Source organism: Xiphophorus couchianus, chromosome 6 (assembly GCF_001444195.1).
Source record: "Xiphophorus couchianus chromosome 6, X_couchianus-1.0, whole genome shotgun sequence".
Lineage (NCBI taxonomy): Eukaryota > Metazoa > Chordata > Actinopteri > Cyprinodontiformes > Poeciliidae > Xiphophorus > Xiphophorus couchianus.
In genome coordinates this window covers 26,222,531-26,236,580 of record NC_040233.1, presented here as the reverse complement: position 1 = coordinate 26,236,580, position 14,050 = coordinate 26,222,531, and the positions used below count along the sequence as shown (strand labels likewise).

The 14,050-nt window shown below is 36.3% G+C and overlaps 1 long non-coding RNA gene across 1 annotated transcript in view; it reads right to left on the bottom strand.

The window, feature by feature from the left end:
• LOC114146027 (uncharacterized) overlaps positions 1-5,020 on the bottom strand; it is a 36,396-nt gene extending 31,376 nt beyond the window's left edge. The window contains exons 1-2 of the long non-coding RNA XR_003595827.1: positions 4,890-5,020; positions 4,361-4,426 (exon numbers count right to left, since the gene is read on the bottom strand). This is a non-coding gene — a long non-coding RNA (uncharacterized LOC114146027). The remainder of the gene's footprint in view (positions 1-4,360; positions 4,427-4,889) is intronic.
• Between the last annotated feature and the right edge of the window lie 9,030 nt (positions 5,021-14,050).

Genomic DNA, 14,050 nt, shown 5'->3' with positions numbered 1-14,050 from the left:
ATTGAGCCTCTAGGTATAATTTTATATTAGATAAAATCCACATTAAATTCAAACTTTTGCACCAATTTAATTTAAAAACATAAAAAGGCAAATTGATTCCCATAAAAAAGTATATATAAACTTCTAACCTTGAACTGTAGGTACTTTTAGCAAAACAGCTTAAAAACCAACATAAAGCTGGAATTTCTGCTAGAATTTTTTTTTGTGTGCGTTATCCTGGCCACAATTAGGATGTTATAATTACACCGTCAGTCAGTTGCTCTAATTACAAACCAGAAGCTACTCATCAAAAGTTAAAAATTGTGCCAAATGCAAGAAAACATGTACTTTCCTTGATTTTGTTTTTTGTCTTCCTGCACATACGTCCTGCTCTGCTTCACATAGTGTTTATTTTGCTAACCAATTCCAACTAAAAACCATCTGGGGAATAACGACTTCTGTAAGTCTACAATTTCACTCATCTGATGTGGTTTCGGTTGCACAGTTAGCTTCTGGCTAACATGCCTTGTTAGTATTTTGACTCTGCTTGTTATTTTTTATAACTTCAAGGATGCAAAAGTTAGAAAGTATGAATGTGGTCCTTGTGTTTACTACCAGAAAGTTTTCCAATTATGTTTAAATTACTATCATCTATAGAATTTTAGCAATTACTACATTTTCTTGTTTATGCATAATATATATTTACTCTTAGCAAGCTCTACCCTGTTCTTTTTATCTTCAAGTTGAATTAAGAATATTTTACTAAACAAATTTACTCACTAAATTGTATGTTTTTGTTTTCATTTCTGTTAATTATTCTAATTCCCTTATTCATAGAAATGTTCATATATCTGCCCCTTCCTGCAATCATATTTAGCACGCCATCATCTTCTCAGAGTTTGTCTTCCAATAAGGTCAATGCAATCTCATTTTTGAATACAACTCATGTCTGCAAATAAAAACTGCTAAACTGATCATGAAATTTAAAAAAAAAAATCTGTTGTGATTTCAAATAAATTCATTGAATTCAATAAGTATGCTTAATTGTTAAACTATGGATAAATACTACACAAGCTAAAAGTGGATAAAAAGAATTAGAAAATTTGACAAAGAACTGACGGTGTGAATTTATGGATAATCTGACAGCTACTGAGAAAAAGTAGATAGCATTGCATGCAAGCTTCTAGGCATAATAAAGATTTTATTAAAAATTGTTCCTCACTGTCACATTCACTGAAGTGTCAGCATACAGGATGTACAATATTCTATTTAACTGGATATTATCCAGTTAAAGAGAATATTTATTTTTGCTTTAAAGGAGCAAAATAAAAAAGTTGTCTTGGGTTAAAAAATAAACTTTGGTAAACACTTTTTTGATGCTTTGTTGAAACAAATCAAGTAAATCTATATGTAAGTAAGCAAACAGTAGGTTCAAAAGGCCATATAAGACCATCATTTTAGCAGGCTAAAGTATTCCATATACAGTAATCATGCTTACAATAATTACAGGATGTAAGCACTGAAATTTGGAGAAAGAATTCCTGTCTGGGCTCTTGCCCTGCAGTAAAGTTTAAAAGATTGTCTTTCCCCTGCAGGTTTTTGGTGCCATATACAGTAGATATGTTCTTTTATTATATATCTTTTTAATAGTATAAATATGAGCAAATACATTCATTTTTATTTTTTCCATTCTAGTAGTGAATCCTATCCAGTAAAGCATGATCTATCTGATAATTTGCTGATACTATTATGATAGCTGATATGATGTCAAGGTCAGGAGTGTCCAAAGTATTTTTAATATACTTTTATAACATATAATGTGTATGTCTGTAAGTCCACAGACAAGCAGCACATTTTTACACAAAAACATGGACACCCTAATTTATTAAACTAACAAAATACAGTTAAAAAAAAGTATTGCCTTTATCGCTGGGATTTAAAAAAAAAAAAAAAACAAACATTTCTACACCAACAAAGCAAAAAAATTTGATCCAAATGTTGAGAAACTGAATACCTTCCACTAAAAAGCCAATCATATGAGTCTTTAAGACTTTTAAGAGTTTTTCTCTTCTTTGTATCAGGAAGATTTTGCATGTTTCTTTATTGCTGAGCAGGTAAACAAAGAAAAAATTCTCAACAGTTACTTTGCATTCTTCTAATTGAAAAAAACAACAACTCATAAACATTTATGGCCCGAGTGTTTTTAATTTTTTCAATGGTGCAAAATCTTTGGACACCGAGTAAAAACAGCAAACCTTTTCAGAAAGGTAAGATGAAACTGCTGAGTAGTAAAGAAGACAATGAAACAAATGAAGAGCTGAGGCCTTCTTGTGTTGAAATCCAGTGGTTGTATGCTACATAAGTGTTGCAAAGAACAACTAAGAACTCAATAAATAATGTCTAATTATGTACAGTATGCATCCTGCATTAAAAATCTCTTTATCAATAATATATTTGTAGATGTTTCTTATTTAATACAAAAAGGTGATCTAGCAAACTCTAATGAAGATGTTTCATTATGACTGCAAAAGCCAGAAAAAACTGTCTGGGCAGAAAGACTTATAAGAACATTTACAGTATTTAGTAAGTTCAGATAGACGTTTTAGTAGCAGTATTTGTGACCTCATCAGATCAGATCCTGGCAGGTTACGCTAAAAATAAAAATAAAAAACACTTTCCTGTTTTTCTTCCTCAACAAGAAGTCAGCAACTGTGAGGATCATGTTCCTCAGTGTCCTCCTGAGGTTGTAAAGCTTTTCAGCCTTCAACATTATGTGGAAAGCCCTCAGAAAAAAATATGAATATCCTATTAGCCACATGGATTATTGACTACCTGATACACAGACTGAAATACTGTCTGAGAAGGTGGACAGCTCTATGGGAGCCCTGCAGGATGCATTTCTTCAGTCTGTATATCTTCCAGTATGTTGGAATCCTCACATCTAAAGAGATACTTGGACGTCTCCGCCTTTGTGGATTGCTCCATCATGAACAGGAAGCCGAGTAAACATACAATGTTGAAGCAATCATCCAGACTGTTTGTGTGAAAAGGCTGAAATGAATCAGTTGGAGTGCTAAAGCATGTCAAAGAATGTAATTTTAGTTTTCATTTTAAAGAGGTTTTTTTTTATGAGTATCATTAGGAAGACAACAGATACGTGAACTTTGGCTTTGGTGGTTTCCTCTCATACTAAAACAAAGCAGCTGGACAGCAACCTAATCCTCAATGCATGGGTTACATTTGACAGCCATGCTCATAAGCCTGTCACTTTTTAATTTTTAGATAGTTTTCAGAGTCTCGCCCTAAACTGAACCCTCAGAGCAGCAGGCTACCCTGACATTTATTCACCCCCTGAGCCTGTCAGCAGTCACATCTTCCTCTGGGAGGGTGATAATTGAGCCTCCAGCTCTTGGCCTGTAAAATTAATCACCATAAAGGTTTTCCCTTCAGGGCTACAAACTCAAATTCAGATCTCACCATTTCCCTTTCTGTTTAATGTCTTCAGCAGAGCAGATCTGTCTTTCAGTAACTAATACCTTCTTGGGTTTTTTTTCGGAAACAAATCAACTATTTACACACTTTACTGTAGAGTTTGTCATCTGCTTGACAGTTTTTTATAATGTAGCAATAGTGTAATATTCTTCAAATTTAAAATTTGTGCAGATGATATGTAGGCGAGTAGAATTAATGAAACTTGCTTTCAACCAGCAGAGGGCGCATTGTGACAAATCTTTGACTTTCATACAGAATGTGTAGACCATATCTGTCCTTTCTGCTGACCTGTTCTGCTTCCTTGGGTTTCTAAGAGAAAAGTTTTATTTTTGCCATAGTTTTATACATCCTAAGCAATATGAACATGAACATTTTGTTGCCCTTGCAAATTTAGTTGGTTTTCACCCAATAATACCACACAGAAAAGCATACACTCTCTGTGGTCATCACACTTTGTTTAAAAGTAATAAAAACATTGTGAAATATGCATAGTATACATAACAGATAAAAATGAACAAGTAAGATATAAACACATTTTAGGTTAAATTATTTACCACTGGAATACACAGTGTGTGATGTCAGAAATATATAAAAAAACAAACAATAGAATAAAATTATAAAAATAATCAATGCTAAATAAACACACATGACTGGAACACAGAGGAACAGTTCTTTATGGATCCTGAATAATGACCAATAAACACTGGCGTTTGAAAAAAATAAAAAGTATATTTTGAATAAATATACATAATTTTTTTACATACTGTATATATACAGGGGTATATATATATATATATATATATATATATATATATATATATATAGCAGTCATAATCCAATCTGGGAAAGAAAATCAAAAGAGAGGAGAGGGGAATAAAGGAGGTCCTACCAGCGCTCCATAGGTTCAGTTCTGTTCGGTTCTGTTCATTTGAAGGTATAGGGGGGAAAATTTGACCTGTAAAAGGTCAAAATAATAAACAATAATTACATTTCAATCATTAATTCAAATAGTTTACTAGTAAATACATACTTAAAATAACTAAAGAAGGAGTTAAAAAAATTATATGGGGCTTTCAATGCAATATTCCTTAAGCTAACTTATTAATTAAACTGCGCAGTTATATCCAAAAATGCTACTTCCCATTAGCATACCCATCACAAAATGAGTCAAGGGTACAAAAATAAAATCCAAAATCAATTAGGCATCATAACCGAATGAGACAAGACCTATTTCCAAAGTAATCGGTGTGCACATTATCCGGGTGCAATTTTATTAAAAAGGTTCAAATTAAACTTCAAATTTGAAAAACATTTTATCCATGGAGTTCCGCGGTCGCGGTAGCATCGCCGCAACACAGGATTTTAAACAATTAAACTACATAAAATACTGTTATAACCGGAAAAGATACAAAGCTTACCGCTTGAGTTGAATGTAAAGCTAGATGTTGTGTGGCAACAGAACAACAGAAGGTCAATTTTGTTTCCAATGCTGAGTTTTCATCTGGCAGCCACAGCAGGAGCCAAAAAAGACACCAAACCAACAGCGACGCCCCTTTCTTCCGCCAAGCAGCGACGGCCAATCAGGGAAGGGTTTATTGATCATGTGACATTTTCTGGCCTCTTTTTTTATAGTAGCATCCTTTGCTGCACCATCACTGCAAATCCATTTATAAAAGTCTCAGAGACATTTTGCAGTGATTGAATAAACTTTTTGTTGTATCAACTTCCAGATTATTCACACTAATGTGTTCTGTGTGTGTGTGTGTTTTTTTAAACCGAATACTATATTAATAGCCCATTTTTCTAGTATAAACACTGTGCCTAAACTTTAGGTAGTTAAGACAATTGTTCCCAGCACATTTATTTTATTTGATTAACTTGTTTAAATATAATTTTGCACAATTTGCAGCCACTGGACTGCATCTTAATGTCAGTTCACAACTGTATAGGAAATAACAAATAAGCAATATGAACTGAAAATAAATCAGTTCATCTGAGCATGCTTATGCTCATTACATAAGCATGTTGGGAAATGAGCTTTAGATTGCTAAAGTAGCATTTTTACTTTAAAAATTTGAAATTGTAACACTAATATTGGATCATTAGTAATATTCTTTATCTGAATTGTGCTGAGAGGATATTTCCTCAGGTTTTCTGCTCTATGATACAACACTGTGTGGTGGAAGCAACAGTGCACAGATCAGTTGGTAATCCTTTTACTGGCTTACTGTGGAGTAATACCATATGTAAAAGGGTATTAGCATGGAAATAGATAATGTGGCCTGCCTCAGGGCTCTGCTGGATCTCATGCACCCACACATGTCATCTTCACCTCCTCTTGTCTCCTCTTAATCTCCACACAGGTCCAGGTTCCAACATGAGTCTGATTTTCAATGCCAGGCACAGCCAGCGGCTTCTAAGCTTACTGCTGAGAAAACACGAGAAAGGGAGAACGAATGTGTGTTTTAGGACCATGACAATGCTGTTGCACAGAAAATAAAAGGTATTAATTTCAACTTTACATCAGATAAAGCACCAATATTGTTTTTTTTTTCTTGAATGTCATTGGCTTAGATAACTTTGTTTGTAGTCTAAATGGGAACTTATTTAGGTAAGTGTAAAATTAAGAAGTACAATGTATTTTACTGCCACACAATCTGAAACTTTTTGTCTGACAGAGAATGTAAAGGAAAGCTCTGTACATAATGTCACACTGGCACTGAAGGCATCAAATCTGGAAAATATAGTACTTAAAAATCAGTTACCAAACAATTCATGTCATGAATGAAAATAGGTGAATCAAAGCTGCATTGAAAGAAAAACTCCAATCATAACAAAATAAAACTGTTCTGGAGGTGACAGTTAATGCCTCGAAATCTCAAACCTGAAGAACAAATAATTTCCCATGACACAGGTGAGATAATTCATGGGGCTGCCTTCAAACATAAAAAAATCTGGTATGTTTTGTATGGTCCTTGGGTTTTAATGAGATGGGATCCTAATTATTTTGACCATGCAAAAACTTATCATGAGGTTACTATGTAAGACATCCTGGATGTGACCTTTTGGAAAGAAGATGACAGTAAAGACTAGGGTTTTATGAGCCACACTACCATGGCTTGACTCATAGAAGTTGACTTAAACTTTAGAGCCTTCATGTAATAGGTAGATACAGATTTGGGAAAACAACCAGATGAGTAATTTTAATGTGCCCAACTCCTCCTGACTGCATTTATCAATATATTCTCCCAGAACAGGATCACACAGAAAACTACATTTTCATTTTCACTGCCTACAGATAAACAAAAAATAAAATAAACAAATAAAATACTGGTGACTTTTCTTTATCTGCAGTGGGGCTGAAACATATGGTGGATATGCATAAACCTCTGTGAGAGGTACGGGAGATTCCACAATCTGTCATTGCATTATGATAACTGTAAGAGAAATATAGAAAACCCTAATCCTATACTTCAGAAGGTGCTGCAAAGAGACTGTAATTGGGTGTTGAAACAAGCCTAAAATGCAGAAGAAGCAGATAGCAAAACTAATAGTAGTGCTTCTCATTGTTTGTCTTCAGAGCACACTGCTGTTCTAGTCTTGGAGGTTTCTTTGCATGGGTACACCTGATCTATAATGATGGATCATTAATAAGTTCCCTTCAACTTTGTGGCATGTTGATGAGGTAATTCAGTCATCTGAATCAGTGTGTTAGAGTAGGGAAACATCCAAAGTATGCAGCACAGTCAGTTCCAAGGGGAAACACTGAGAAGATGACATAAGAAAAGAAAACAAGGGAACAAATGACAGAAACAATACTGGGGGATATAGTAATCAAACTTAATTAGAGTATTTAAAGCTAAAAATAGTTCAAAACCTCAAACTGAAACCCAGAGATGGTGTCACTAAAGTTTTGAGAAGATCTGATCTCTTATGGCCTGTTGGCGAAACACCAACAGTGCCAGCATAATAAGTAACTAAATATCAGCCTGGGCCTGGCACCAGAATCATTGTGGTTTGGCATTTTGGGGTCTGGTGCCAGCAGACCTCTAGCTGTCCTGAGAAGCAGCCAAATCATATCCTCCTTTCGACAAATGGTCTGTGGCATGAAGACGAGTCTCTATGTGAGCGGTGGCGCCAGGGCAGGGGCCGACTCCACCATGCCAGGCACATCTCTGTCACCACTACAGAGCACGTCCGAGGCTCAGGCATTATTGTCAGCTGGACACTTAACACACAGGATTTCAGAGCCAAACTCTACAACAGATGTCAGAAACTATATCTGTATTTATTATGTGTGAACTCTCAGAGACTAGTGTCAATTCCTGCATAGTAAAAGTAGCTTGTCATTTTGATTATTACAGTGAGGTTTCTTTATTAGTTTTTTTTTCCAGTATCTTGAAAGGTTTTAAATTAAAATATAACAAACTAAATAAGATAAAGGTAAGAGAGTTAGCAAAATTGAAAATTTGTAACATAGATTCTCTATTTAAGAGGTAACTTGTCTAAATTATCTTATAGTTGTTGCACTGTATTTGTAACCATTTGTAATTCCACATACCAATTGATTAGCTTCAAACTGTTGGCATATCATCTTCAGCTCTCATTTCCTCAAACCATTTTGTTATGCCTCCATGCTTCACACTGATGCTCATAGTATTTGTGGCTAAATTTAAATTAGGCTGCCTCCCCCTTGGGAAACATGACACTAGATAAAGCAAATATGCCTTTAGTATATATTTAAACCTGGATTTCTAATTTCTGTGTGCTTGCTATATACCCAGCAGCATAGTCCATGTAGACCTAACAGAAGGCTCAACATGATTTAACCAGCAGGACTAAATCCATCTAAAATAGACTCCATCATCTTACCATGAAGCTATCATTACCCCCCAGAGCTGAAAAATGATTTCCTTGCTGATTTGGTGGGTTTTCCATCAGGTCCTATAGCTCCTGACTGATTAGCTTGAATCTCTTGGGGGATTCATAAGGAGTGTGCTGGTAGAGAATCCAGCAGTGACCTCTCAGACCTCATACTGAACAGCAAAATAGATGAGTGTCTCTTCTTTGAGGTATCTTTCATTGAAATAGTCTGGGTTCTTTGTACAGAGAAGTAGAAAACATGTATATCAAGAAGACAGCAGCAAGCAACACAACACATGTTTTTATTGAGATTGAGAGTATACAAAATAAATTTTATATAGAATCTATATATATTTTACAAAACAAGGGACGATAATAACAAAAAAGCAACTAACCTAACAAAAAACAAAAAGCCAGGAGGCCCATTGTAACTTGTAATCTTTCAATCTCCTAATGAAGGGTATTCTCTGTTGCACCTGTTTTGTTGTACCATTGCCATCATATTTCAACTGATGGCAGAAGAGTGTGCTGAGATAAGACAAAACCAATTGAACGTTGTGTTCAGTGTTCCACTTTCTAAAATTAGTCATCTATGTTTATAAAACTTGTAAAACCAGGTGTGTGGCACTACATGCCACCCTTAAAACACATGAAAGTCAATCATTGGTAATGGCAAGCATAACAACTTTTAAATTCTGTTCATCAGCTACATATGAAGACCAAGTAATCCACTTGTCGTAGTCCAACTGGGTGTAAATTGAAGTGCAGAATATCTGTGTTTAAAATTCCCACAGATGATAATGGTACAGGTCTGATAATGGTCATGGGTACACCTGATCTATAATGATGGATCATTAATAAGAGATCTTTCTGATTACAGACGTGATTAGGATCTCTCAACTTTAAAAGGCCCCAAATGTTGGCATCAGGACAATGAGACACTCATTTCCATCATGCTCCTCTTCTTCTGCCAGAGCTGTTTGTTTTAGGAGAAGAAGCGGAAAGTGTTGCACTAAGTGCTCTGTTCCAACGTCTGGGACTCTTGATGGTTGGCTGAGTTAACAAATGCATTATTGGATGGCAGGAGACACTTAGGATAAACCTTTGCCTTTGTGTAGTTCCTGTTCCATCTTGAGCTACTTGAGGTGCACTGGAAGTAACCTGGTTTATGTCCTTTTCAATGAGTATCCGATTCAGGAATGGCAAAATGAAGGAAGTGCTTAGTTATGTTTACATACCCAGGTATAAAATAGCGTGAGAGGGTACAAACGAAGGGTGAAGCAAAGTTTGTGATGAGTCATATCCTGGCATGAACTATGTGCCATGTTAAACTTTTGAAAAGCAAAGAGTGGAGTGAGAATTGGATCTATTCACTACAATAATGGACAATTAAAAAAGGAAATATTTATATGACTGAGTATAACTACTCTTTATTGAATTTGTTGGCCAGATTCTGTGTTTGCTTTATTGTAACATCAAATGCTTTAATAGAGTTGTCCTAAATTAAAGCATGCCTGTTTTGCATCGGGGAGGGAATTAAAAATGTTAAAATAACCCTTTTCCTCTGAGAGGTTCCACTGAAACAAAATAAAAAAATTTTTTAACCTATTAAATGTCCATTGCTGATGGTCATGCATTAACTGGTAATCAAATCATCCCATGTGAATACAGGTTACAGAGCAGCAGTGCGGGGTTAAAGGGGAATTCCTGCCACATAGCTGGCCCACACATAAAGCGTTGCTGGGAGACACAGCCTCATTCACTCCTATCATACACCCTCATGTAGAAAAGACTGACATACTGTCATATGTCTTGACAGAGACACACACAATAAATATCTGCACACGCTCAATTATTGAGCTTCAAAGGCAGCTGTGCAGAAGATAAAGTGTTAGAGTGTTTGTGTGTGTGTGTGTGTGTGTGTGTGCGTGTGTGTGTGTGTGCGTGTGTGTGTGTGTGTGTGCTCACAGTGCATGTCACATTTCTCCCATTTCCCAATATCAGAGCTGAGTGGGAAGTCCATCTGTTAATAATGCACACGGCAAATGAGGAGTAGCCACTGCTCGACATCCAATACGCAGAAAATGCGAACAGCTGCCGCTTGCTGAGGAGTTGCTTTCAGCACAGCGACGTGTTGGGAGATTTTTCCTTCCTCTCAGCCTGTTCTGGTAATATTAGGCCGCCTGTTGCTGTGGCCGGACACACACAGCGGACTGCATACACGGAAACATGTACAGGGTGACATATGAAAGGCATGTATGCACGCATATCTTCATAATGATCTAATAGGAATCTATAGTTTTTGGACTTCAGTCTCCATAAACTACAGGCAGGCTTATTTCTGGAGTTTTCTATAGAGATGAAGAGAAACTTGGATGATGTGTGGAACATAGTTATACCAAGCTAATGGTGTTGACTCAGAGAGGACGCACATAATACATTGTGCTGCAGAGCCAGTAGCCAGCCACACGTTACTTCTTGCCTGCGGGAACTATCTACACTGCTTCTCCCCACCAATGTTCATCCTCTGAATAACACAATGGATTAGTTACAGCTACAAGTACACATACATGTACATGTACATGTGAGAGCGATGGGCGTGAGATATTCTAATGTTGTGGAAAATTTCTTAGTAAAACTCCAAAGCTGTAATTGAGAGATATTACTGACCAATTGATTGAGTTGTCACATGTGCTACTTGCATGCTAAGTGCCTTTTAAATCCCTTACATCTTGTATTACTATTCTCATGACAAGAGAAATCTACTGTATTAGTTCTGACGCTTGTCAGTTTGTAAATACTGTTGCCCCCTTGTGGTGGTTTTCAGTTACTGTAGCTTTAACAGCCAGACCTTTTCAATGTGCTTTCATGGAGCTCATGCTATGAACGTCAGTTGTCTGAGTCTTGGAGCTGAACTAACAGTGAGTATGAACATAGTCAGTTACATTTTTAGTTGCTTTGTACGATTCTGTATTATGTTATAGTGTCTGAAGGAACTTATTTTGAGTTTAAAAATTGTGCTAACGATGCTAATCGCTAGCACGAGGCTAGCGGTGGTTAGCATGAACTTCGTTTTTGTTGTATTTGTTGTTGTGTTGTTTTTAAATGTGCATTTTATGTTATGACTACTGCTTGTGAGTGAATTCCTTGTGAGTTTTTACCGGAAGATGAAGACTGCTATACATAACTTATGTATCTGAAATGTAATATGTTGTATATTTCCTTTGTGTTGCAAAGGAATTTTTATTTTGTTCGCTATCTGTTTGGAAAAATATGCTGTTCTAGTTCGACCGGACATTTTGAATAGATACTAATGTTTTTCTTCATTGCATGTTATGCAAGCATTCTCTGCACAAATCTAATTTCACAGTCCAATAATGAAGAAATTTTAAAGCAGTCTCTAACCTGTTAAGCAACACAATCTGAGGTAAAACCTTTATCCAATATAATAACACGTCTCGCAAATGCTATCTCCTCTCTGCTGTTTTGCTACATAAATGAATCCTTGAGAGTAAATAATGGTGACATTGGTTGAACTGTTGCCTTGCAGCAAGAAGACCTTGAGTTCTAATCCTGGATCTTGCTGGGATCTTCCTGCATGAAGTTTGCATATTCTCCCCAACCTTGTGGATTCTCTCCTGGTACTCCAGCTTCCTCTGACGGTTCCAGAACATGACTTTTAGGTTCGTATTTCTTTTTTACGTGTCTGACTACTGACTTCTCTACTGTTTATTAGTTTTGTACTAGAAGAAGCCATTAGCACACTATATTACAGAACACTATGCTGTTTTCTTGGTATTGAGTTTGAAATATTGATAACTGACCACCTCCTGGTAGATGCTGTAAACACGTTTCTTCAATGTGATTTAAAAGAGTTTGAGAAATTACTTTAAGTCATTGGTTGTGAAGTGGCTATGGAATAATTCAACCAGGGGGATTCTGCTTGCATCCCCCGTGAACACATTTTACTTATGGGATGTTAAAATAGAAATTAAGGCTTCTAAGCACTTCATACCAGTTACCAAATTTGTGGATAGTTAAAAACAGTTAAATACAGGTGGACATGTTTTCTGAAAGATTCACGACCACAAAACCAGTCTGATCAGGTACTATTGACTCAAACTGTACTCCTTTGCAAAATACAAAAAATAAAAAAATAAACTTGATTATGAGGAAACCAGCATAATTTCCTCTTATATGCACTGCAGAGGGATCACAGCTGTCCTTTATCCTGATGAATTAACTCACTAATATGTTCCTAGCCAAGAGTGCATTCTCTCTCTCTGTCTTACTCAAACTAAATATTCCAGAGTGTTTTTAACATCACGTGTAAAACTCTTCAGCGTCCCCTCCTCCGTCATGCTTGTCCTGCAGTGAAGAGATTGATGGTTGTTTGGTTTGTGGTTACACATCAGCAGGATCTGTCATCAGCACCGATGATAAACTAATCTCTCCATCTTCCTCTTGGGGCTTTTTCGCTGCACCCGTGTGTGTGGATGTCTTTGCATGTTTTAGGATCTTATGACACCATGTTGTGTCTTTGTGGGTTTCTGGGAGCATGTCCGGTCTCTCTGCCTGCGTTGCAGTTATCTTATTCATTTCCTGCGTCTGTAGGTTTTCTACCAACAACCTGGCCACCTTGTTAGCACTCCTGCCATGCAGTAAATGAGCCAGCAGTTCTGTAATGTTTGCACTGGGCCTCAGGAAGGAAATGATACCTGAGCTGAACTTCTGATAGAACACGTGTCTTCGTCAAGTCTCATAAGCTCGTACTTTGTGAGAGTGCTCTGCCATTTGCGGTTGACTTTCTTCCGTAAGTGTGAAAGACTGTTTTGTGAGGAATGTTTTCCACCCCATGTTTGCATTTGTGTAAATATAATTCAATATTGTGTAGGTAGTTGTGGTTTTTCCTATATGTGTGGATATAGATGTTGTCTGTTAAGTGCATATCCTGCTAGGGATACGAGTTTGTATATGTTACCCCCTAATTCTCCCCGCTGATCTCCTTAGCTTCCTGAATTAAACAGCCCACCGGATTCCTCGCATAAGTCAAGCGGGTGCGCTTGAGTGAACCTAAATAAAATATTTTTGGGCTGGGAGAGGAGATGGTTTGGCGTTAAGAAACGCAGGGGTCTCAAACTGACTGGAGGAGGAACACACAGGAAAGGGAGGGGTTGACATATAGGAATTCATTCATTCCCTCCTTGGCTTCTGAAAACATTTTAGCAGAGGGAATTTCTGCAACAGTTGAGCTTCAGAAAAAGTGTCTGCAGTCTAATCTTATAACATTTATCAATAACTTCACATTTTCTGAAGATTATTTTAATTTATTTATTTGGGAACTTTTTTTGGGCAGATTTGCTTTTCTCCATTTTTTCCTTAAAGTCAAGTGTTATGCTGATGCAAACTGTATGATGTTTTTATGATGTTTATCGATGATTTTGATTATAACATTTGACAAAATGTCATGTTTATTTCCTGTTTCATAATTAGTGACCATATGATGTAAAGCACTTTGAACTGAATTGTTGCTGAAAGGTGCTATACGAATAAATTTGACTTAACAAAGCAGTCATCTTAGCAAACAACCAATTAAAATTGGATTTATAAGTTTCTAGTCAACAGATTCAAAGACAGAATGTTGCTTTCTTTTCTTATTTAATCAATATAAAACTATATGACAAGCTTGCTGAAAGAAATTTTTTTCAGCCAGCAA